At 41.0% G+C, this 26,154-nt stretch overlaps 1 protein-coding gene across 17 annotated transcripts in view; it reads right to left on the bottom strand.

The window, feature by feature from the left end:
- The window catches only part of LOC108427443 (adhesion G protein-coupled receptor L3-like), a 444,945-nt gene that overhangs the window by 293,138 nt on the left and 125,653 nt on the right, over nucleotides 1-26,154 (bottom strand). The window contains exon 3 of one of the 17 annotated variants that reach the window (XM_017697570.2): nucleotides 12,134-12,171. The exons of the other annotated variants lie outside the window; for them this stretch is intronic. The gene's annotated coding sequence lies outside the window, so the exon portion shown is untranslated. The remainder of the gene's footprint in view (nucleotides 1-12,133; nucleotides 12,172-26,154) is intronic. 17 annotated transcript variants of the gene reach the window in all.

The raw sequence follows: 26,154 nt of genomic DNA, 5'->3' as shown, positions 1-26,154 counted from the left end.
CAAATGCCATAAATGTAACAGAAGAAAGAAAGAAGATATAAGCAGAGAAGTAAAAACAAGAAAAAAAAAGAAAGTAAGTAAGAAAGTAAATAAATAAGAAAATAAGTAAGGATGTAGATAAGTAAGAAAGTAAGCAAAAAAGAAAGAAGGTAAGTAAATAAGAAAGTAGGTAAGTAAGTAAGTAAGTAAGCAGGTCGGTAAGTAAGAATATTAAGAATTAACAACCATTTGTCACTGTGTTTTGCACACTGTGAAGTTCCACACATACACACATTTTCTAAGCCACTTCTCCCTCAGGGTCACTGCAGCATATCCCAGCGGTCAACGGGCGGAAGGCAGGCTACACCCTGGACAGGTAGCCAGGCCATCGCAGGGCAGACAGACAGACATACACAATCACTCACACCCTCACACCTAGAGGCAGTGTAACATGTCCATTTGGCCTGACTGCATGTCTTTGGACTGTGGGAAGAAACCCGGAGAACCTGGAGGAAACCCATGCAGACACGGAAGAACATGCAAACTCCACACAGAGAGGACCCCGACTGCCCAGCCAGGGAATCGATCCCAGGCCCTCCTGAGGCGACAGCGCTACCCACTGCACCACTGTGCCACCTGTGAAATTAGACCTCTGCATTTAACCCATCCGTGCATTGAAACACCCAAATACATGCATATTAGTGAACACACACTAGGGGGCAGTGAGCACACTTGCCCGGAGCAGTGGGCAGCCCTATCTACGGCGCCCGAGGAGCAATTGGGGGTTAGGTGCCTTGCTCAAGGGCACTTCAGTCAATGGGATTGAACCGACAACCACAGGTCACAGGGCTGATTCCCTAACCTCCAGCCCACGACTGCCCCACAAGTAAGTAAGTAAGTAAGAAAGTAAGTAGGTAAGTAAGTAAGAAATTAAGTAAGAAAGTAGGTAAGAAAATAAGAAAGTATGTAAGTAAGAAAGTAGGCAAGTAAGAAAGTAAGTAAGAAAGTAAGAAAGAAAGAAAGTAAGTGGTCAGTGGTCCATTTTGTAAATTAAGGATGTTCAGCATCTTTGCCGGAAAAACCTGTCAAGATGTTTACAGCATTATTTTTTAATTGATATTAAAACGTAACTGAAAACAATGAAAATCAAACCACACAAGGTCTCTGGACTCCTGACGGTGACGAGCTGGGGGTGGATCATTACAGCGCAGCAGCTACCGGCTCCAGTGTGTGAGTATAGAGTATATGAGAGGGCTCGCACTTTTAAAGGCCTCCAAGGAGTTTCAGATGGCAGCGGAATACCTGTCAGGGTTGTTTTACATCTGCTCTACATGGAGAGCAGAACACACACGGCTTTGTTCTTATACAATGGCAGAAGGTCACACATGTCTCGTATACATGATATATATCAAAGTACCTATATGCAATATGGATTACATACCGTCACTGTCACAACCGAACGTCCTGTCTCCTAAACTGTAACTTTACAGAAGACAGAAGAACCTTTTTAACTTTGAACGGAAGTTAGTGAAACAAGACTTTTTAAGTATTTTTGGAGCATTTATATTGGTCAGTTTATCACGAACTGCTATCATGATGTTAAGGGCAGCTAGACTTTTCAAATTCAAGTAAAAACTTGAAAATACAAGATACCCTGACCTTAACCTCAAAAACCACAAATAACTTCTGATTTTACACAATGAGACTGTTTTTGTCAGCTCTGACTTTGTAGATTATTCTCTATGGATTGAAAACAAACACATACACACAATTAGGACAACATCAGCTTCATTCTCAAGTCTCTAAGCATTAGCACTGTATTGCTGACCTTCTGTAATGACCCTTTGTAATGAGTACTTCACACAGACCCTGTTTAATCTGCTAGGGATTGGACATCAAAAGTTTTGTCCTGGCATTGATGACACACACACACACACACACACACACACACACACACACACACCACTGTCGAAACCTTGTATCTATTAAAACATCTACAGGAAACAAAAAAAATATGTAAAGGAAATTAATTGAATAAGATTTTGTTACAATGTAATGGATAACTGAATGTGTTAAAATCATTTAACAATGTAAAAAAACAAAACAGCAAAACAACATAGATATAAGGCTTTATCTATCTATCTATCTATCTATCTATCTATCTATCTATCTATCTATCTATCTATCTACAAACACACACACACACACACACACACACATATATATATATGTACAGTGCCCTCCATAATTATTGGCACCCCTGGTTAAGATGTGTTCTTTAGCTTCTAATAAATTGAGGGTTTTTTTAAATAATATAGGACCACGATGGAAAAAAGAGCAAAATCCAACCTTTATCTCAAGTGCATTTATTCAGTAGGAAAAAAATCCCACATTAAGAAATAATTGTTTAACATCAAATAATGTGTGCCACAATTATTAGCACCCCTGATGTTAATACTTTGTACAACCCCCCTTTGCCAACAAAACAGCACCTAATCTTCTCCTATAATGTTTCACAAGATGGGAGAACACAGAAAGAGGTATCTTCGACCATTCCTCTTTGCACAATCTCTCTAAATCATCCAGCGACCTGGGTCCTCTCCTCTGCACTCTCCTCTTCAGCTCACCCCACAGGTTTTCAATGGGGTTAAGGTCTGGGGACTGAGATGGCCATGGGAGGAGCTTGATTCTGTGTGTGGTCAACCATTTCTGTGTAGATCTTGCCATATGTTTAGGGTCATTATCTTGCTGAAAGACCCAGTGACGACCCATCTTCAGCTTTCGGGCAGAAGCCACCAGATTTTGTTTTAAAATGTCCTGGTATTTCAAAGCATTCATGATGCCATGCACCCTAACAAGGTTCCCTGGGCCTTTGGAAGAAAAGCAGGCCCACAGCATCACTGATCCTCCCCGTATTTCACAGTGGGCATGAGGTGCTTTTCTGCATACTCAGCTCTTGTGTTACGCCAGACCCACTTACAGCATTTGTTGCCAAAAAGCTCTATCTTTGTTTCATCTGACCAAAGCACACGGTCCCAGTTGAAGTCCCAGTACTGCTTAGCAAACTCCAAACGTTTACGTTTATGATTGTGAGTGAGAAAAGGTTTTTTCCGTGCATGCCTCCCAAACAGCTTGTTGGCGTGTAGATAGCGTCTGATGGTTGTTTTGGAGACTTCGTGACCCCAAGATGCTACCATTTGTTGCAGTTCCGTAACAGTGAGCTTTGGAGAACTTTTTATTTCTCTTATCATCCTCCTCACTGTGCGTGGTGGCAAAATAAACTTGCGTCCTCGTCCAGACTTGTTTACCACTGTTCCAGTTGTTTAAAACTTCTTAATAATTCCTCTGACAGTAGATACGGACAGGTGTAGGTGAGTGGCTATTTTCTTGTAGCCATTGCCTGACCTGTGAAGGTCAACACACATCTGCCTTACTTGAATGCTATGTTCCTTTGTCTTTCCCATGTTGAAGAGAAATGGCCTCTGTGTCACGTCATAATTATACCCCAGGGAAACAGGAAGTTGTGAATTGCTAATTAAATGTTCCTACATACTTTGATTAACTTCGTAAACTACTGTAGAAGTGACAGAAATTCTTTAATTACATTTATTTCCTAAGAATTGTTAGGGCTGCCAATAATTGTGGAACAGGTGATTTTATGAAGAAAAATTATTTCTTAGTCAGGGATTTTATTTTCCCCCTAAAACTCTACTTGAGTTAAAGGTTACATTTTTCTACAATTTTCAGTGTGACAGTATGTTTCCACAATAAAAACTGAATTTATTTTAAGGCTTTTGACACATCTTAACCAGGGGTGCCAATAATTATGGAGGGCACTGTATGTGTGTGTGTGGGTGTCTGTGTACTGTAATTCTGACATGACTAGCATCAGTATAAGGATCACAGTCCTACAGAGATACACACAGTGGGGCAGTGGGGTAAAAGAAGCTTATGTTGGGCAAAAATGGACTATACACTCTCTCTCTCTCTCTCTCTCTCTCTCTCTCTCTGTTACCTGATCCTCAGTGTTATCTGATGAGAACCCAATTCTAGAGCTTACAGGTTGATGGGTTAACCTCCATCTCTCTCTCTCTCTCTCTCTCTCTCTCTCTCTCTCTGTCTTTCTCTCTCTCCATCTCTCTCTCTCTCTCTCTCTCTCTCTCAGTGTGTGTGTGTGTCCATCTCTCTCCAATAAACTACATTCCTTATCCAATACTGACCAGTCCACACAAAGCCAAACATTTGGACTGTTTCCAATATTACAAACCCCGTTTGGCTGAGGAAATAAAGTTAATAATTAACAGATTTCAAACAACTGTAAAAATGAGAAATTCTGAACAGAGCTGTGAATAACTGCGTAACATTTGAGAAAACGGCACAACATCCTGAAATATAATGTCATCCAAATCCAGAATGCCTTACAATAATAATAATGATAATAATAATAATAATTTGTATTTTAAAAAGAGCAGTGACGAATACTGATGATTAAGCTAATCATGGTTATATCATATACAGCAACACTGACGAGGTGGTGGTATGTTAATGTGTGTTGTGCTGGTACAAGTGGATCAGACACAGCAGTGCTGCTCGAGTTTTTAATCACAGTGTCCACTCACTGTCCACTCTATTAGACATTTTATTAGACACTTCTACCTTGTCTGTCCCACCTTGTAGATGTAAAGTCAGAGACGATAGCTCATCTGCTGCTGCACAGCTTGTGTTGGTCATCCTCTAGTCCTTCATTGGTGGTCACAGGACCCTGGCCACAGGACACTATTGGCTGGATATTTTTGGCTGGTGGACTCTTTGCAGTCCAGCAGTGACACTGAGGTGTTTATAACCTCCAGCAGCACTGCTGTGTCTGATCCACTCAGACCAGCACAACGCACACTAACACACCACCATGTCAGTGTCACTGCAGTGCTGAGAATGACCCACCACCCAAATAGCACCTCCTCTGTGAGGGTCCATGGGGTCCCTGACCAAGAAAAGGGTAAAAGGGGGCCAACAAAGTATTCATAGAAACAGATGGACTACAGTCTGTAACTGTAGAACTACAAAGTGCACCTACAGAGTAAGTGGAGCTGATAAAATGGACAATGAGCGTAGAAACAAGGAGGTGGTCAGAATGTTATGCTTCTATATATATATATAAAACAAAGCCATGTATGCATGTAAGGAGCAGAGAATCCCCCCAACTCAGGTTATTTTTGCACATTGTCCTCATAAGCACAAACCACATTAACACAGACATCCTTACTGTTTCTCTCAATGTTTCACTTCACTCAGAGCTTCACTGCTGATACACCTACTTCCGCCTGTGTGTGTTTGTGGCTGTGTTGTGTGAGTCACAGGCTCTGTAGTGACAGGTTGCCATGGTCACCTCCGCCCTGTCCAGTTAATTAGCTCTCAGAGGTCAGACAAAGACACGGGAGAGAGAGTAAGAGAGTGAGAGAGAATAATACATAAATAGTAAAGTGCCTAAATTTCATAAGCTCTAGTCCAGACAGTGCACTTCACACTCCACAGACAGAAGTGTGAGTAATTCATACAGAGCCAACCTGCACTAAAAAGCCTGTATACGGTCTAAACAGTCGTTTTCACAATCTGAAAAAATGTAATTTTCCTTCTTTTTCTGAAATAAAAGCTTGATGACCTGCATTGTTCTACTATCTAGTTCAAATAGTCAATATGCAGTAGCCTCTAAAAGTATTTGGACACTCTAGCCACTCAAAAACATTAGTGTAGTTATTTTGTTTGCTACATAAAATGTTTCACAAAACAGAATTGTTTCTGAGAATACTTTCAGCACATCTGATAGGCTGTGCTAAGGCTACTGTAGAGCACAGTATAGGGCTGCTTTTTGTAGCATGGAGTCGATGATTTACCGATGGGCTCACAAACTTAGAAGACAGTATGGACGAAAGCCTGCAGAGTTCTGCATATAAACTACTCAAATCCGAACAATCTAAAAGACACCAGCCAGCGGGTGAAAGAACACTGCCTTTTTTTGGAATGGTCGGTTTGGCATTTTGCTGCCCAACTACTACTAACGCAACTGAACTTTATATTTTTTAAACTCTTCTACATCACTGTACTGTCCAGCAATGCGGTGATGCAACACATCAATAGAAAGCTTGGTATCTCAGGATTCGAGTCCCACAAAGCTTCTTCTAATCTGTTATTTACAGCAGTTACGATCGTCTCGTTTGCAACATAAGCACCAAATAAGCAAATGATGGTAAATCTGAGGGTCTTTACATTCAAAGCCTTCCACTATCCACAGAGACATGTGGTCTTGATAAGAAAGCAAGAGTCAGAGCGTTTAGAGATCCAAACTCCACAATTCTAGCCCCTGTTACTCCATGCCAGTAATTCATATAACTATTCTGACTGTTGGGGAAAAAAAACTTGTTTCCAACCAAGATCAAGATCATGACTGTAGACCAAAGTGCTCCTTTTACTTGCCGTGTGCTCTCTCATGCAAAAATGGAGCCAGAGTTAACAGGTAATAAGCATTGCATATATGTCCAAATACTTTTTGGGACCACTGTTTTGTAGGGCCAGAGTTTGGCAATTTCTTGCTTAAAGATTTGCTCAAAACCTACCATGGTTGTGACATCACAACCACGAACGCATTTACACACAAGCACTTGTTCAGCTTAGAGCAGTTTAGCCCCTCCCATTCCCACTGAAGTGATGCGGAGTGTTGTTCCTGCAGAGAGTCGATGGTAGATGTTGAGAAAAGGATTAAACGTTGTGATGTTCCTGGCTGTCGGAAAGCAAAGTCATCATTCACACTGTTACTAAATGCAGTTAGACTGACGTGCACATGCATGCTTATGTCATCAGCGCTGCTGGACACTTTTGATACTGAGAATGTGTGTGTAGTTCTGACGCTAAAAAGCTTAATAACTGTGTTATAGTCAATCAGCTACTGAAATATTCAGACTTTTCCAATTTAGAGGTCTCAAACACCAACCACACACATCTGAACTGCTGCAGTGAGTCATTCTCCACTCACACACTGTATAATTTCCCATAGAGAGCAGAGCGAGGGAGAAAGCCAGTCAAGATTTCTCCCGCATACACAGTTATTCAAACTGATTCACACAGACGTTTGTGTGATTAAACTCACACTCGCAGACACACACAAAGAATACTAATATTTCTATACGCTGAATTGATTGTTTGTGAATATGAAACATAGTTTGGGGTGAAGAATGCGGCCGATCTTATTGCAGCTGCTCAGTAAGGCATTAGGATAACAGTGGCGATTACAGCGCTTTCCTCATCACTGAAGAAAATAAACCACTAAACTGCCCAACGAGAAACAGCTGGAGCAAGAAGAAGAGCACATTTTTTATTCATACATTGGACAATGCACAGCTAATGGTGAATGATATTACAAAAATATAACTTGATATTTGTGTGCATTTTCATTATACACAATATCACAATAACAGTATTTATTTAATAGCAATAGCCAAGCCACATCTTAGCATCCATCTGGGATAACATAGCAACAGCCTAGCAATACCTTAACAATCACCTGGGATAACATAGCAACAGCCTAGCAACACCATAGCAAATATCTGGGATAAAGGAAATGGCCAAGCAATACCTTAGCAATCACCTGGGATAACATAGCAACAGCTTAGCAACACCTTAGCATCCACTTGTGATAACATAGCAACGGTCTAGCAACACCTTAGCAACAATCTTGGATAACACACCAACACCTTAGAAACCACCTGGGATTTCATTTCAATGGCTTTGTCAAACCAACTTAAAGTTAATTCACGAACTCTCCCCTTCTAGTTTATTTAACATTTGCAAAAATAATAATGGTATTATTAATAATATTAATGGTCCTATTAACTGATTTGTTAAACCATATTGTAAAATAATCACTATACGCACACCTTTGACCACCTACTAATAGAGTTATTAATTAATGTGCCGTTTGCTGCACTTATTGATAGATGGGAGCAGGTATCAGTGTGTATATGAAATAAATGGCCTGAAAAATAAAATCTACTCTTAAATCTACTCTTCTTAAGATCCTGGATTTGTTTAAATATATTTTCCTAACAAGTATAACTGTTAAACACAGCTAGCTAACAGGCTAGCAGGCTCTTCTGTTAACATTTAATGTTAGGCTTTAATTTAGTCTCTTAAAAGACCAAGAGAAATGCTTTATTACACACTTCTATAACAGCTCAGCCAGTTTGCAGTCCCTTTAGTTACTGATTAGAATGAAATGAGCCTCCGATTTCCAAGGGTTAAAGTAAGGAACATGTTATTTGTCTTATAAACTTCAGATGTCCACGTTTTAAAATGTGTGGCATCTTCAGCTTTAACTTACATAAGGCAGGAAACTGCTAATCATACGTTGATTCGAAGTACTGACCATGTACCCAGGAAAGCCTTTTGTACAGTGAATTCATTACTATGACAATAACATATTGTTGCATTGTCCACTCCTAATGACAGCTGTGCTTTAAAAAAAAGCCAACAAGCCTGAGGCCCAATGAAAACCCAAGCCCAGAGGAAGTGGCCTGGCCTGCAGGCTTCTGCCCACTGCACTGTGGTTTGTGGCTGGGATGTGTGTTGGGCTGCAATGGTTTCAAAATGACCACACATTACTCACAGCCACTGGGCATGGCTATGGTCAATGGATTTCAGCAACAACAGTAGATTTCTCAGAGAAAAACTGCTCCAGCTGCCGCTGACACAAGGTTTTACATTATGTAACTGGCAGCAAGCTGGACCTACATGAGCTCATGTAGCATTGCTAAAACTGAAAATGAACACAGACAACTTCTACAAGATAAAATTTGATGTGCGGACCATTTAGCCCTCATTGAATTTGGAACCTGTCGATGCTTGTAGACTTTTCAGAATATAATTGGGCATTTGAGATGAGCTGTAAAACGCTCTACAGGCTGCCTGGTGCAACAAACAACATTCAGATTAACATGGCAAATCTTGAAAAAGCTGAGCTGAACCTGATATTGTGACAGTTTTATGGTTCTAGCCATGGCTACTCTGCTATCAGAAGGAATTTGCAATGTTAATGCACATTCTTTATTTGGCAAAACTGTTGTATAAAAGGAATAAAACACAGTATTACATACTGTTATCAATAAAAACACAAAAGTATATTGCATACAAAGTATACAGCAGCATTCATCTGGCAAGTTCGGTCTAGTCTGGTAAGTTCTAAAAGCATGAAAGAAAGTCTTAATCACATAAGCATTTGCATTTTTGTCAAAGTTTTCCTGTATCATTATTTATCAAAAACATAGAGTAGAATAACTCAGATTTACTTCTTAAAAAAACAGACTTTGACAGCAGAAATCATGCAGTGGTGCTGATTCTTTATGAGGTCCCTAATGCTGCAGGTCCAGACTGCTGAAGCTTCATGTTAACGTGACGTCCCACTGAGGAGCTGCAAGTTTATAACTGAAGGAGCTTCTTCTCCTGCTGAGCTCGCCACCTTCACACCATCAGCGTTTCTCTGCTCTACCAGATTAAATCTGTTTATGATGAGTAATGGTCAGGTTTACTCAGCCGCGAGAGGCTCTGCCGGAACGTTCTAGAACACGCTGCCCCTCTCCACCACACTCTGATATTCGTCTTGAATTGGAAATGTAGTGTGCTGGCTCTGGGGGCGAAGCTTGTGTGTTTTTGTATTCTCAGCCACTACATCTCTGTCTGAAAAGCCACATAATCAGCGTTCCACAGAACTAAATGCACTGTGATGCGTTCATTTCAAAATAACCACATGGCACGCCATCATTTCCAAATGAGCCAAATGGGAGAACATATTTTATCAGTGCTGACGAAGCTGGGATAATAATTTCAATTTAGGCAAACTTTATAGTCTACAGAGTTATGGCAATTAATGATATGCTTAATGATAATGATTAATGAATCTAATAAGATTGTAATATCACCAGAATGATGTTACAGTGATGCAAATGCAGGTACAAACTACAAAACCTGACCGTACAGATCACATTTTCCCTGTTCTATTTCTGCGCTCGAAAAAAAACCTGGTCATCATACACAACACTGGCTCTGTAAATGGGAAACAAAGAGGTCCAAAATGAGTTACACAATACTACTCCAGCCAATTAGAAACAGGGCTGTATGTATATGTGCACAAGACCTGGGGGGTATACATGCTGAACTCCATGCAGTGTCAAGACAGAGAGGTGGCTAAGAAACAGCCAAAGAGGACAAGATTTGCCAAACAAAGTTTGAGAAAGAAGTTCTTAGATTGGGCAAGTATGTTTCAGCAGCGGAGAGACCTTCGAAAAATAGATGTTTTAATCATGGAGAGACCTCCGAAAGCTGATGGTGAGGTGTTTCAATGGCGGAGAGACCTTCAAAAGTTGACAGTGAGGCGATTCAATGGTGGAGAGACCTATGAAAGTTGGCAGTGAGGTGTTTCAATGCTGGAGAGACATTCGAAAGCTACAATAACAACTGGTTAGCTTCATAGCAGCAACTGTACAGACAGTTTCCTAACCCACGACTGAGCTAATGTTAGTTGCATGACCTGCTGTGTGGTGGTCCTCTCTAACAATATGTTACGGTATTTGTCAGTACAACATTTGAAAAAGGTTTTCTGGCCACGGAGAGAAAGCAAGTTTGCTAGTCCAGTGTAATTTGCCTTAGCAACGTGTGTCCCCAAATTTTGGGTGCGGAGCTTCTGAAAGAGCACTTATTTAACTCTTTATATGCCCAGGGCCCACTGCAGTCCCAAAGGTTTAGTATACACTCTTGGAACCTCTGAATACCACAGCCAGTTTGCCTTGATGTCCTTGCAGTTACTAAACAATAAGCCTTATTATGTAAAAAGCCAGGGATTTTAAGCGGTTACATATTCAATATTATCAATCTAACCCAAGGCTAATGCCTACTAACACTCTCTGTGCCATTCTCTCTTTTCAAGTTCAAACATACCAAAAGCCTAAGCCTGTTCAGTTCCAGAATTTTTAGATACCAATTCCAAGTGAGGGGAAACAATGGATTCCCGGACTCGATTCTGTGCATTAATTCTCGATTAAAACAATTTTAGCCCCTTTCACACATGCACTTTTATGGGGGAGTTAAATGGTAAGGGATTAAGTGTGAATACAAGCTAGAGAAAAAATGCCAGAAAGATTGATGTGGCAATTTACCTGCATGAGGCCTAATGCAATTCCCACAAAATAACCATGAGCTCATGTACAAACAAGCGCATTCATTACCAGGAAAACCTGTGGAGAACCATCAGGGTCTTCAAGGCCTTCAGAGGAAGCGTAATCATTTCTTTGAGACAAAAATACATCTGTTCTCCTTATTCAATTTCCTTTGCATACAATCATCATGCTTGTTGTATTGCAGTTACAAAGGTTTGGTTGGAAATGAAAGAGCTGAATTCTTAAAGCACCATTAATGGAAAATTAACCACTCAGGACATGGATGCATTGCTCCATGGTATCTACGTAGATGTATATACAGCCAAACAGGTCTTCCCATTGGTTAGGACTTCAGGAGCTAAACAGAAGGCCTATTGTGTCAGTTTAACTAAGGGCATAATCAAAAAGTGACCACAGTCACAATCTGCCCATCACATTTAGATTTTTTGAGAATTTATTTTTTTCTGTTTATACTTTCTTACATCATTTGAGCAGAGCAGCTCCTCCTTTACAGAATTTCAAGATGAATGAACCAGTAGAAAAGCTCTAAAATAGTTTGGAGAAAAAACTCTTTACATTAAATTATACTGAACTTATGTAAAAGAAGGTTTTTGCAGATACTTGGTTTTCTTTGGACAGTGACGATGTCTTTTACAAGCTTCAGATTTTGCTAACATACTTAGTGCTAACATACTTCTGGAATCCCATAGGTGCGCTAGCCGAAATTAGCACTGTCATAGAGGTGTTTGTCCTTGTTTTGCAGCCCTTTAACACAATATATTCATCACCAGGCCTGTGAAATCACTCAGTACTTGGTGATTAGCATCAGCACTTCTGCCACCCAAACACAGCAAAACACAGTCTCACAGTACTGAACTACTACAAGCACATAAGGCAAACATTTTCAAAAGCACATTCATGAGCTTCAGCACTCGAGTGCTTTCAGTCACACTTACAATGATCTCAGCGTGATGAGGGGGTTTGGAATCACAGCCTACAGGACAGAGAAAGAGTGAGAGAGAGAGAGAGAGAGAGAGAGAGAGAGAGAGAGAGAGAGAGAGAGAGAAAGATCGAGAGAGAGAGAAAGAGCGAGAAAGAGCGAGAGAGAGAGAGAGAGAGAGAGAGAAAGATCGAGAGAGAGAGAAAGAGCGAGAAAGAGCGAGAGAGAGAGAGAGAGAGAGAGAGAAAGATAGATAGAGAGAGAAAGATCGAGAGAGAGAGAGAGAGAGAGAGAGAGAGAGAGAGAGAGATAGAGAGGGGGGGGCGTTACTACTAAACATTAATCTCTCTCTAACACAAATTCATAGTCATTTTCTCTGTCTTTCTCGTTCACTCATACCTGTAATATCAGCGTTTTCTCTTTCTTTTCCTCTTTATCTTTCCCCCCATCCCCCATCTGAAGGCACTGCTGTCTCTCTATCTTTTCACAGTTTTATCAGCCCACCAGGGAACAGCAGCATGTAAGTGAGGTGATGTGAGATTTGAGTGAATCCTCCTTAATGAGATGGCAGCAGTTTGGACCATCAGGAGCTGAGCTGATCACACTGACCTCACAATCACCACACACACACACACTTTAATTTACTCTGACAAGCCAGATCACACTGAGAGAGAGACAAGCAAAGAAAGAGAGGGAGAGAGAACAGAAAGGGAGAATGAAGAGGAAAAGAGAGAAAGAGAATGAAAAGAAAGAGAAAATGAAGAGGAAAAGTGAGTGAGCAAGAGATAAAGCAAGAGAATGACAGAAGAAAATGAAGAAGAAGAGAAAAGGAAGAGAAAGAAAGAGAAAGAAGGAGAATGGAGACAGAAAGAAGAAAAGAGAGCAAAAGAAAGAACAAAAGAAAGAATGGAAAGAGAAAGAGAGAATGAAGATAAAAAGAGAGAAAGAGAGGGAGAAAGAGAAATCCTCCTCTTCAGTTAATACAGTCTCCTCTCTCTAAACTGTGAATCAGACTACTGTTGAGAGAGAGAGAGAGAGAGAGAGAGAGAGAGAGAGAGAGAGAGAAACAGAGAAAGAGATAAAGCAAGAGAATGAAAAGAGAAAATGAAGAGGAAGAGAAAAAGAAGAGAAAGAGAAGGAGAAATAGAGAATGGAGACAGAAGGAAGAGGAAAAGAGAGAAAGAACGAAAGAAAGAATGGAAAGAGAAAGAGAGAATGAAGAGAAAAAGAGAAAGAGAGGGAAAAAGAGAGAAATCCTCCTCTTTTGTTAATGCAGTCTCCTCTCTCTAAACTGTGAATCAGACTGCTGTTATAGCAATTGAGAGAGAGAGAGAGCAAAAGAGAGAGAGAGAGAGAGAGAGAGAGAGAGAGAGAGAGAGAGAGAGAGAGAGCAAGCAAAGCAGCATCTTTCAATCCATTACGGTGGTTTTGTGTCTTTTCATGCAGATCTGAAGCAGTGCTGAAATGAATTACACCTCAACGACTCGACTTCTTCCAAGTAATTTGATTGAGCGTGTGGGTGAGATGCTTTTAGACATAGTGGAAACGGTGGAAAAGCTAAGGTGACTCTGTCTGTCTGTGAATGATTAGTGCGCACATAAAGGCACTAGGGGTATTTTAGTGGATCGGTCTTGGCTGGCAAACCCGATCAAAGTCTGATCCCCTCATAAGGCTGTTGTAGCCCACTGTGTGCCATTTACGTTAGCGCTGAAGAGCTGACGTAAACAGAAATTTTCCATGACCTGTGGCGCTGAGGCAGGTTGTCAGATGTTAACAAGCAGTTTAAACGTCTGCAGTGTGGAGCTATTTTAAAATGAAAACATCGGCAAGGACAGTGTTTGACTGCAGTTAATGTTGCTGTCTTTCATGGTTAAACAGTGAAACTAGCCATACACAGAACCCAGGTGTGTAGCTTTCACACATGGCCACTTAGAGCAGAGCATCGTTTGGCATCAGGCTACAGATGTTCATCCACCAATTCAGCCCACAGTGGTTTAGTCCCGCCCATCTGCACTGAAGTACAATGCAAGTCTGCCGGTTAGAATAAAGTTCATTTACATTTATATAACAGATACAATCCTCTGATTGGCTGAGCAGCATCTGAAGCCGTTGTCAAATCCACGATATACACACAGCGACTGAATCCTGTATTACTTCGCCACAGCATGAAAAACCCTTCTGCTGTTAATAGGATAATATTTGACTCTCATGCTACTCACATGGACCACCAAAGTTTACTGATGATCTAAGAACTCATTTTCTGTTTGAACTGATGAGGCTGACAACTTAAGCATTTTATATGACGATATAAAAATTGGATCAAATTCAATAATAAGGGCTTCGATTTCAGGGCAAAAGTACCTGATCAGACCATCACTAATGAACACACAAGCGCAAGGCAAAAACACACACACACACACTTTTCATTCAATCCAGCACTACCTCCTGCTGAAAGGACAATATGGTTCTCACAGCGGGGCATCTGATTGGCTGCTGAGTCGCTCAATCACTGCCAGCCTCCAGTGTCTCACTGCTGTTCAGATCTGTGCTCAAAGACCCCGCCCACTCAGCAGGACCCCCCCTCAACACAGACTCATGTCTCATGCACACACTTCTTGAGTACTCCCAAAAGATATGGAAAAAAATTCCATATGGCTTTCCGTGAAGTATACAAGTATTTCTCAACCTGGTCCTCAGGGCCCCCCAGATGGTCCACTTCCTTCTTTCAATCTTATGCGCTGTAAGGTTAGGTTAGAGGAAAAATGTGGACTATCTTGTGGTCTGTGGGGACCAGGCTGGAAAACACTGTCCAAATGTATCCAAACAATCCTAATTAGTGAATTCAGCTGCTTTAAGTAGCATCCATTGCTGACTCTGCTGACAGCCTGCATAGAAACAGCACTCAGCGATAGAAGAGGACACTCTAGAGCTGCACATGAGCCTAAGGTCACCATGTCTAACGCTAAGCGTGGTGTGGAGGAGTGAAAAACCTCCCACACGCTCGGAAAAAAGTTCTAAACTGCCACCGGCATGGAACCCTCAAGGGAACGTCTTGAGTACCTTTAGTTAGGGAACTTAATTGTACCATGATCCATTGCAATCATATTTTTTAAGCTGCACTGACACACATCCTGGCTTGACTCCAGGCAGTGCAGCACTGGGTTGTGGAGAAGTGGAGCAGCGTTCTCTGGAGTGATGGAACTCTGTGAATATTCCAATGTCTCTGGGATGAGTTTGGAGTGATCCAGAACTATTTACCCAACATCAGTTTCTGGCCTCATGCTTTTGTGACAGAATGCAACCAAATCCTCACAGCAATTTTCCAATATCTCGTATAAAGCCTTCCCAGAAGAGCACTGAAAGGGGACAAACTCCCTTTTAAACCCTTTGATTTCACAAGAAATGCTGGCTAAGCAGGCATCTAAAAACTTTGGGACACAGCATATCTTACAACCGACCTATGCATGCTAAGCCCATAAATGTGTTCTGTCACAGCAATGGTCAGTCTTTACAGAACATTGACATTCAGACTAAAACCTTTAGACTGCAGTTGTGTGAACGTCTTAATTCATCAAAACACCCGCAGAAGCTCATCGTGAAAGTCTGTGATTGGTTATTTACTACATTCTCATTTGCCCGTTGCAGCCTTTTATGGTATCAGTACTACAAAGACCAATATCGCAAATAAAGCTCAACAAACAACACATTGTGCAGCCCTCCTTTTTTCATCTCGTCCCTTTTGACTCTCTTTACCCTTTCATCTCTCTCTAACCCCTCTCCTTCTCCTCTCTTCCCTCCCTCCATCTCTTTCTCTTCTCGTTGCAGGAGGCCCGGCTCAAATTCAGAAAATTCAGGTCCGCTGTAATGCCACCAGCTCTGTTGACTTTTTGGCAGCAAAGCTGCCTGCAAACATTCTCTCTCTTTCTCTCTTTCTGTCTCTCTCTCTCACACTCTTTCTCTCTCACTCTCTCTCTCCCTCGCTCGCTCTCTTTCTGGCAGGCATCGGAGAGCATTTGGTTGCCGGTTCCTCTGGCTAGCTCCTCTCTTTCTCTAATCTCTCTTGTGTGCCAGCATGCTCTGGAGCCTCTTGCTTTTATTGCTCAATATGTCCGTTATGAATATTATGAGGAGAGTCTTATTGGAAAAGGCATTCCGGCGTACTCGGAAAACTCCGGCTGAAGAGTTGGTGACATGCCAGACTCTGGGCTGCTTTATTTTAAGAATGCTCTGAGTATTGAGGAGTATTTTCCCCAATCTTAGTCCTGAGTTCTTTAATACTGAGCATGTGCTGATACTGTGCAGTAAATGGCTACGGCTGCACGGTGCATAAGTGTTTAAACCCTTATGCAAGTACAGTCCCATCGGTGGGATTTCCCATGGCTGGTCCCTAGATAGCACAGTCCCATCGGTGTAATTAAAGCAATGACAGAATGTTCAGCATCGAACACTGATGAAATTAACGTATCATTTTTCATACCACTGTGCTAAAACTGACACTGCTGACATTTGTTCTTAACACATCCAGACTTTGGATTGTTAACGTATAATTCCTCAGATTTTTCAGAATTTCTGTGTAATTACATGGTTAAGATGTTACCAAAGACATTCCGAGTGGTTTGGAGTGAAATGCGTTCTTCTAGAGAAACTAACTGAGTCAGAATTGTTCACAGTGGTGGTGACAGGAACCAGACGTCTGAGGCCTCTAAAAGCTCCCTCAAATGAAATGGCTACGATTGCACAGCCTGAGTCTTTTTTAATGTTGGCCTAAAACACACGCATACACACATTTTCTAAAGCGCTTATCCTTTTGGGTCAAGGGGGGAGCTGGTGCCCATCCCAGCGGTTATTGGGTAGAAGGCAGAATACACCCTGGACAGGCTGGTCTAAAATATTTTGTTCAAATCTATTCATGGTGGAGAGGCACACGTAGGAAAAGCTCGAGGGTGAGGAAAATAGCCTGAACCAGTGAAGCTGTTAAATATTTTACGTTACAGTGTGAAGTTCCATAGTGAGTGTTGGTTCTGTGGTGGGTTCTTCTGTGATGGACAGTAGTGATCATGACAGCACAGCCCAGATCATGAGATGAAGGTTTACTGGCATTGTGAAGGGCGAAAAGTCAAAGGTCAAAGCGCTGTTAACCGGTGTCCCCTGAAAGATGTGAGCGAAGAGGCGTGAGAGAATGTACTCATTCATTATTCATCTCTCTCTCTCTCTCTCTCTCTCTCTCTCTCTCCTGCTCTCTCTCACTCTGCCTGTCTTCTTCTTCTGTATGACACACAGGCCTGCAAATCCATTACTTCTCTGTAGACCATAATGAATCCCACCAAGGGGCAGCTTCTCCACTCATAACTCTCTCTCTCTCTCTTCCTCTCTCTGTATCTTTTTCTCTACATCTCTCTGTCAACCTCTCTCTCTCTCTCTCTCCCTCTCTCTCTCTCTCCACCTCTCTCTCTCATCACTGTTTTGTTCTCTCTGTCTCTACCTCTTTCACTCCCTCTCTATTTCTCTTACTGAGTCAATCTCTCATTCTCCTCCTTCTTTATCATATTCCCCCTACTCTCTCTCTCTCTCTCTCGCCCTCTCAACTCTCTCTACCACTCTCTCTTTATTTCTCTACCTCTTATTGCCTCTCTATTTTTCTTACTTAATCTCTCCTTCTCCTCCTTCTCCCTTGTCTTTCCCTCTTTCACTCCCCTTCTATTTCTATTTCTTCCTTTTCTCTCACTCTTTCTCCCTGCCTCCCCATCTTTTCCTCCCTTCCTCCCCTTTTCTTTCTCTCTCTCTCCATCACTGATTTTTCTCTTTCTCCATCTCTTTCTTCATCCCTCTGTCCCATTTTTTTCCCTCACTCCATCTCTATAATTGCCATCTTTCAATCTTTTTCCTTTCTCATTCTCATTTCTGACACTCTTTCTTTCTCCCTCTCCCCGCACTCCATCTCTTTCTCTCTCTTTCCATATTTCTCTCTCTGGTTATTATTAGCCATATTCCTCTAGCTTAGTCCAAACATTCCGACCCAAACCCATTTACATAATAAATAGCAGTGGAGCTCACAGAATTCCACAGCGCTGCCACCGTGATCAGAATGTAGCCATCAAGAATTACCATCACAGCCGGAAAAATGTCTCACATGCTCGCGGGCGGCCACATCATCATGCAGCTTACACAAGTGGGTTACCACGGAGATCATGACGTCGGTCAGAGCGGGTCGTCTGATTGTGCAGCGAGAACATAAGCAACAACAAACCTAAAATCACAGAAATCAGCTTAATTAGGCCTTGCACTTAATTGGCAGCTGTAAATAGAGGCTGTGATTACAGGCTGCTCTGATAATGCATCAAGCGGCTCCTCCAGTTTACACAAAGGGCACGCTGGACCCGCAAGACCAACAGCAAAATCGAACCATCAATCAGAAGAAAACACCCACCAGATAAATAAATCAGCCCACACACTCAAGTACAAACATACAACTGGCTGAAATCTGCTGTTGCCTCACTCTTCAAGCCAATCAGTCAAGGGAAAAAAAGGCATTAAATTTTCCAGATTAAAAAAAACAAACACGAATTTCCACATGATTAAAATATATTACATCAAGCTAACTTTGTCTTTCACGTCTGCCAGTAATGATTTAACAATATTATCGGAATTATATCGGCATTCGGCAGATATGTTGCATTCATGACAACTGGGAACTTGGAATTTTCCAACTCAGACTCTCTAACCGCCTGCCTAAAAGCGTTCATGCAGCTTCAACAGATTGAGTTTGGGGGAAAAAATGACTAATTTACAGTAAGCTAAGGCTTTTTGAGCTGCTGTGTGCAATTAAAAAGCTCTTAAAAGCATTTACATTAAAATCAAAGAGCTGTTTCACTAACTGTAACAAATCACTAGTAACTCATAAAATAGTTTCATTCAACCTAAATTAACACTTTTAATGAACCATTTGTAATTATTTCATTATTTATTTGATTTAAATGGCTTAAACATACAATTATCCAAGGACCCCCCCCATCCAAGGGAGAGCCCTTTGTTTATCAACATCACACACACGTAACATATGATAAACAAACAGAAGCGTCTGATTTATATAATTAAAACATGCTATTAACTCTTTCTTAATGGGTGCTACCATGTTGGACTGATGTAACAAATGAGCAACTCTTTTGCCAACTTCTCTTGTGAAACTCCAACTTTTCCAAGTGGGAATTACAAGTTGAAGGAGCGCCTGATGGATTTGTCCAACTTGGAGCCAGCCAAATCATGGACACCGCAGCAATTTAGGGGTTTGCACAACTCTTTCATTCAAGTAAATAAAAACAAGCCGTCGGTAAGAACAGCAGCAGCTGTTATCAGGTTAAGAGAGAGTAAAAAAAAGTTTTTTCAGAGATACAAGCTATTTGTACAATAGCAGTGACATAAAACTTTACACATGACATACGTACTACCATTCATTTGCTTGCCATTTGAATCCTTTCCATCCATCCATTCATTCATCCATCTAGTGCCTCACACAGCTAAAATTACCCAAACTCATGCGTGAGTATATGGCAGTTATAACTCTAATAATTACTTTTCAATGCTGTTATTTTAGATGGCTAGATGTGCAGGCTCTGCTTCTAATTTGGAAGAGTACAAATTACCATCCAAATTACCTGCTGCATTACCTACTGGCAAATTGCAGAAAATGTAAAATTAAGCCAGGTGGAACTGACGCCTCCAAAATTTACGCCTCTCAATGCGGCCGTGCACACTGATCAGCAATCTGACTGAAAATAAATTCCCAATAATGTAACAAGATATCAGTAAAACTGCGATTACTATGTGACACACTATTATATAATTGCAGTTATACATATTATTACATTTTTGACCAAGTTGAATGAAAAGTCTATTACATTTTTAGGTGTCATTACTCTCTGGTAATTTTTGACATTCCTGGGTTCTACATCCCTTTATCCCCATCAGTGGAGAATGGGAGATCATGTTTTGGATGAGTTCCATGAGCTTCTCATGTACTTCCAATGCCACCATCATTCTGTTAACCCTCCGAAGCTGTGCTTTGTCATTTTGCCATGCTAACAGAACATAATTACATAACATCACAATAACATAGCTCAGGAACAAATTAAGCATGGGCTTCTGTTAGCTAATGCAACAGAATTGTCAGTTAGTGTTCTCCTCCAAGTGTGTTGAGCTGTCCAACGGCGTTGTGTTAACAGAAGCTTGAAAAGATGTGCTGGAGCATCACATGTCTTAGAGGAGGTTCGTGCTAGCGCTCAAAGCTTGGTGACATCTTCTGTGAGGGAGACCTAGTTAGCAGGTGGAACTGACCTTGACGAAAACTGTAGAGAAACTGGGTAAAAACCCAGAACAAACAACAAAATGTAAAGGATGGTTTCCACAAAACAAGACTAACTTTTTACCAGTTCAAAAGCTTAAAAAACTGTATAACACTGTATCCTAAGAGCAAGCAAGCACTAAAACGTGGAATGGTATGGCATCCCAAAGCCTTCAGCATGTCTTCACTGGAAACGCCAAGCGCAGGCATCAATTCAGACCAACCACAGACCTATCAGAAAACAGCTTCAGACTATGCGTGAGTATCCTAGTTACAGGTGAGTACCCTTGCCAACTTCTATTGCCAATTGCTATTGCCTTGCTATTGTATTGGGCAGCTCTGTTGTCTCTCCTAGCTCGTACTGTACTTAGCTAACCAGCTAAGTATTACTATCAATCGGCAATCTAAGCAAATGATATTCACCTCTTCCAGCACTCTGACAATTTCTCCAAATGATTTCCTTTCTGTTAACATACTTATATTATCGCAGCCTGAGCTCAGAAGAAATCTAGCACATACAGGCAAATGCTCTTAGACTTTGAACAGACACTTCAATAGGCAGCAAGAAATAGCCAGCCAAGCGCTAACCTCAACATGAACCACAGGGAGGGGGTAACACAGGAGGACACAACATCGGAGGAGAGTAGACTTCCAACACACTGTAACCCACCCACCTTGGTTACGATGCCTCTTATTAACTACTAACTAAACCACCCAGCCACAACAAGAACGGTAGTTACAACAAATCATCCTTTTTAACCCCTTAAAATCTTAGGCTTATTACATACTGGGGCTTATTATTCAGTAACTACACAATCAATACTTCAATGCAAACTATTTGAGCCTTATAGAAGTGTCTAATAAAGGTTACGGCCTTATGAGATTCTGCTCATCCTTTTTGCTGTGGAACAGCAGGGTGTCCATCAAACATGGCTGGTCACATCGTACCACTGGCCTTTGAAGGCGTGTGGACAACTTCACTGAATATACCAGCAGTTTTTCTGGTTTGTTGATCGCTAGCATCACTTGTTGCTAGCACTAGGTGCCTTCCTGTCGTTGCCTTTCTGGTCAATGCGGATCAATGGGTGATGTATCGTTAGTAAGAAAGATACATTGATATCTTGATATTGTGATGCAGGTTCTCAGTCGAAATTAAATGGCAAGTTCTAAACAGCAGCTTTACACAGAGCACGGACTGCTGCGCTGATTTATTACTGCAGCCAGGCTCATTCACACTGCTGATCTGTTTCATATAAACACAAAGCAAATGAAAGCCAAGTCTCGCCAAAGCAACCACATCGGAAGCACAGAGCGAACTGAAAATTCATCATGAAGCTGGACAATGATTTATATCATTCGTTCCACTGTGAAATTATATTTTGTCAAAGTATCACGGCATCGATTTTCTCCATTTCTCAGTTGAAATATTTACATACAGAAAGATCATCCATACACACTCTCTTCTCCTTTTCAATAATACATCTGAACAGTGTCAGCACAAACGGAGAGGGAGGGAGCCTCTCTCTGTCTCTCCCTCTTTCTCTCTCTCTCGGCGGGGGGTGGGGGGGGGGGGATTGATGTGGTTAATATGCTGGGAAAGCAGGGAGGATATTAGCAATTAGCCATTAGCATTTGTTTGACCTGTCACTGTAAACTGCCTGATGAATGAACTCTGACTTGTGCTTCACCCTTTAAAACATTTAGTCATCCTCTCGCCCATAATCACTGGTTACGTTCTCTTAGCTGGATGTATGACAGATGGGATCCAGTCTGTAACTGTATACGCCAGAACTTTATCCAACAACTACTTATATACCTGCTTTGTCTATTAATTATAATCAATCAAAATCAATGAACTGATCTGATAGGCCTTCAGCTATTTCCACTGAAGTCATTCCAAGTTCTTTCTATGCAACAAGTGGTTTCTTCTTTTAAACAATGGAGCCCATAGCGGCCCCTGCACTGCTTGTAGTGTGCTGCAGTCTGTCAGACGTTATGATGTTTAAAATTAGAATAATTTTTCTTTAAAGTGACAGCTCGTGTTGTTTCTAATGTTTCAAATGAAGCAGCCAGAAATAAGAAACATGGTTTGTGTTTTTAATTAAGTTGCCAGTAAGTGGGAGTACATGGAAGGTGTATAAAATTAAGTGGCCAGTGAGTGGAAGTAAAGGTAGGCATTTCTAATAAAGTGCCCAGCAAGTAGAAGTACAAGGTAGGTGCTTTTAATAAAGTGGCCAGTGGGTGGAAGTAGAATGTGGTATTTTGGTAACACTTTCTCTGAATATCTCCTTTGTAAGCATCCATGAACACATTTATTGCATGTTATAATGCATTCATACAGCATTATGAACATGGTTACACATTTATAATTTATAAAAATGAATTATACTCAATTACACTTTATAGCCTTACATTATGAATTGTTAATATAATGCATTATAAGTAGTGCTAATAACATGTTATATTCTCAGTGCCAAAGAACTCAGTGCCAGCTTGGAGAGCGTAAAGACAAATACAAAGTTTATTTACACCCTGAGAGTTCCAGTATTTAGGAGTGGCACGGTGGTGCGGTGGGTAGCGCTGTCGCCTCACAGCGAGGAAGGCCTGGGTTCAATTCCCCAGCCGGGGTCCTCTCTGTGTGAGTTTGCATGTTCTCCCTGGTTCTCTGGTTTCTTCCCACAGTCCAAAGTCATGCAGTCAGGTCAATTGGACTTGCTAAATTGCCCCTAGGTGTGAGTGTGTGAGTGACTGTCTGTCTGCCCTGTGATGGACTGGCGACCTGTCCGGGGTGTGTCCTGCCTTCCGCCTGATGACTGCTGGGATTCCCCATGACCCTGATGGAGAACCAGTTTAGAAAATGGATTTTATTTCCCATCGCAGGTGCTGTCAGTGCTACATCTCCGGGGCTTCGGTCTTGAACATTTGCATGCTCCAAACAGACTGTCCAGCCTAGAATTATTGCTCTTAATCAGCGCTCTCACTTTAAATGCTACATCATATCACGGCAAACCAAGTAGCCATCACCCCCTCCCCTGAACTCCCTCTGACATTACACTGTTACAAGTGTGAAGTCACTGTGGAGTGAAGGCCTGGAGAGCAAGAGGTGAGATAGTAGAGTGATGTCATTGTAATTTGCTCTCTCACTGGTTCTAACATCAAGAGCTGGAACCCTTCACTCTAACACTACACTACAGTACAGTTATGTTAATTTCTACTAGTGTTCTATTGGATATGCAGTGTTAAGTTAGTGCCAGGCTAACGATGGTGTACATTTATATTCCCACACTGCGTAAAACACTGATGGCAGCACTAGTTTAAACTCTGACATTTGAAGCCTGTAATGTGCTTTATTGTGTATGTTTTAGTGTTTCAGTAATTCCTTCAGTAAATACTTCAACTTGAAGCCTCACTCTTAACACTGGAGGAGGCTTTAGTTCAGTACACTTTACTTTACTTAGAGATAAATAAAACTTATGAGCTCTTAGAATTTGTTATGAACGGTAGTTGTAATGTATTATGTTAACAATTCATAATGCATAATAAGCATGGCTGAAACTTGTAATGCATTTTTTGAAATATTTATATCCATGTTTATAATGCCTTATGAATACATTACATAATGTTGTGAATGTGTTTATAGATGCTTACAAAAGTGACATTCATAGAAAGTGTTACAGGTCTTTCTAATAAAGTGGCCAGTGAGAGGAAGTTTCTAATGAAAAACAGATCGAGAGTGAACGTATAAGGTAGATGTTTCTAATAAAGTGTTCATTGTAATTAAAGCACTCTAAAATGAATGCATATGTTTAGAATTTACATATTATGCCTATGTGTAACAGTTTGATCTCTCAGTGCTGGCCAGACCAAAGCAGACTGCTATCAGGTTTTGTCTTGGTTTGTTTCTCTATCAGCATCTTGGATCCATACTGACACACATACAGTAACACATTCACTGGCATGCATTACAGCAGCGCTCTCCTGCAGCTCTAATAAGCCGGAGATGTGGGGATGGGCGAGCGGAGAGGTGAGATTATGAAGTGTGATTTTACTCTGCAGCTGCAGGTCATTTCTCTAACACTGTGATTATGTTTGACAGAAAAATATTCAAGGGATGGCGCTCTGCCACTGCAAAAACTACAACCATTAATCAGAGAGAGAGAGAGAGAGAGAGAGAGAAAGAGAGAGAGAAAGTCAAGGACAAAGAGAAAAACATATACACATGAAAAATGACAAAAAAAGAAAGAACAAGAGTGAGACAGTGAGCTGGTCAATTAGACAAAAAAGAAAGGAAAGTCTAACCTGCTGTGCTAGAAAAGAGAGTGTGATGCAAAACTGATGCAAAACAACAAGTTACTCATCAAAGGACAAAGTGCTAGACTGATCGGAAAAATCTCAAAAAACCTAAAATCTCCTAAACCGAAACAAAACACTTTATACTGTAAAAGAAAAGAAAGAAAGAAAGAAAGAAAGAAAGAAAGAAAGAAAGAAAGAAAGAAAGAAAGAAAGAAGGAAGGAGGGAAAACAAAGATTGACAGATAAAAGGGAAAATTAGAAGAATTAATAAAAAACACAAAGAAAAAAGAGAGAAAGAAAGAAAGAAAGAGATACAGGAAAAACGGATAAAATAATGAAACAAGCAACAAAAAGCAAACAGATAGACAGGAATGAAAAACAGAATGAATGATTAACAGATGGATAGATGAGGAAAAGAGGAATATAAGTGTGAATAAAGTAATAGAGTAATAGAGCAGTGTGAATAGAGTAATAGAGGAATAGAACAGTGTGAATAGAGTAATAGAGGAACAGAGCAGTGTGAATAGAGTAATAGAGGAATAGAGCAGTGTGAATAGAGTAATAGAGGAATAGAACAGTGTGAATAGAGTAATAGAGGAACAGAGCAGTGTGAATAGAGTGACAGAAATAGAGCAGTGTGAATAGAGTGACAGAGAAATAGAGCAGTGTGAATAGAGTAACAGAGGAACAGAGCAGTGTGAACAGAGTAACAGAGGAATAGAGCAGTGTGAATAGAGTGACAGACGAACAGAGCAGTGTGAATAGAGTGACAGAGGAATAGAGCAGTGCGAATAGAGTAACAGAGGAACAGAGCAGTGTGAATAGAGTGACAGAGGAACAGAGCAGTGTGAATAGAGTGACAGAGGAATTGAGCAGTGTGAATAGAGTGACAGAGGAATAGAGCAGTGTGAATAGAGTAACAGAGAAATAGAGCAGTGTGAATAGAGTGACAGAGAAATACAGCAGTGTGAATAGAGTAACAGAGGAACAGAGCAGTGTGAATAGAGTAACAGAGGAATAGAGCAGTGTGAATAGAGTGACAGAGGAATTGAGCAGTGTGAATAGAGTGACAGAGGAATATAACAGTGTGAATAGAGTAACAGAGGAACAGAGCAGTGTGAATAGAGTGAAAGAGAAATAGAGCAGTGTGAATAGAGTAACAGAGGAATAGAGCAGTGTGAATAGAGTAACAGAGGAATAGAGCAGTGTGAATAGAGTGACAGAGGAACAGAGCAGTGTGAATAGAGTAACAGAGGAATAGAGCAGTGTGAATAGAGTGACAGAGGACTAGAGCAGTGTGAATAGAGTAACAGAGGAATAGAGCAGTGTGAATAGAGTGACAGAGGAATAGAGCAGTGTGAATAGAGTGACAGAGAAATAGAGCAGTGTGAATAGAGTAACAGAGG

This window comes from Pygocentrus nattereri, chromosome 22 (genome assembly GCF_015220715.1).
Source record: "Pygocentrus nattereri isolate fPygNat1 chromosome 22, fPygNat1.pri, whole genome shotgun sequence".
Lineage (NCBI taxonomy): Eukaryota > Metazoa > Chordata > Actinopteri > Characiformes > Serrasalmidae > Pygocentrus > Pygocentrus nattereri.
Note: the sequence above shows the minus strand (reverse complement) of the source record. Positions and strands in the feature narration are given on the sequence as shown.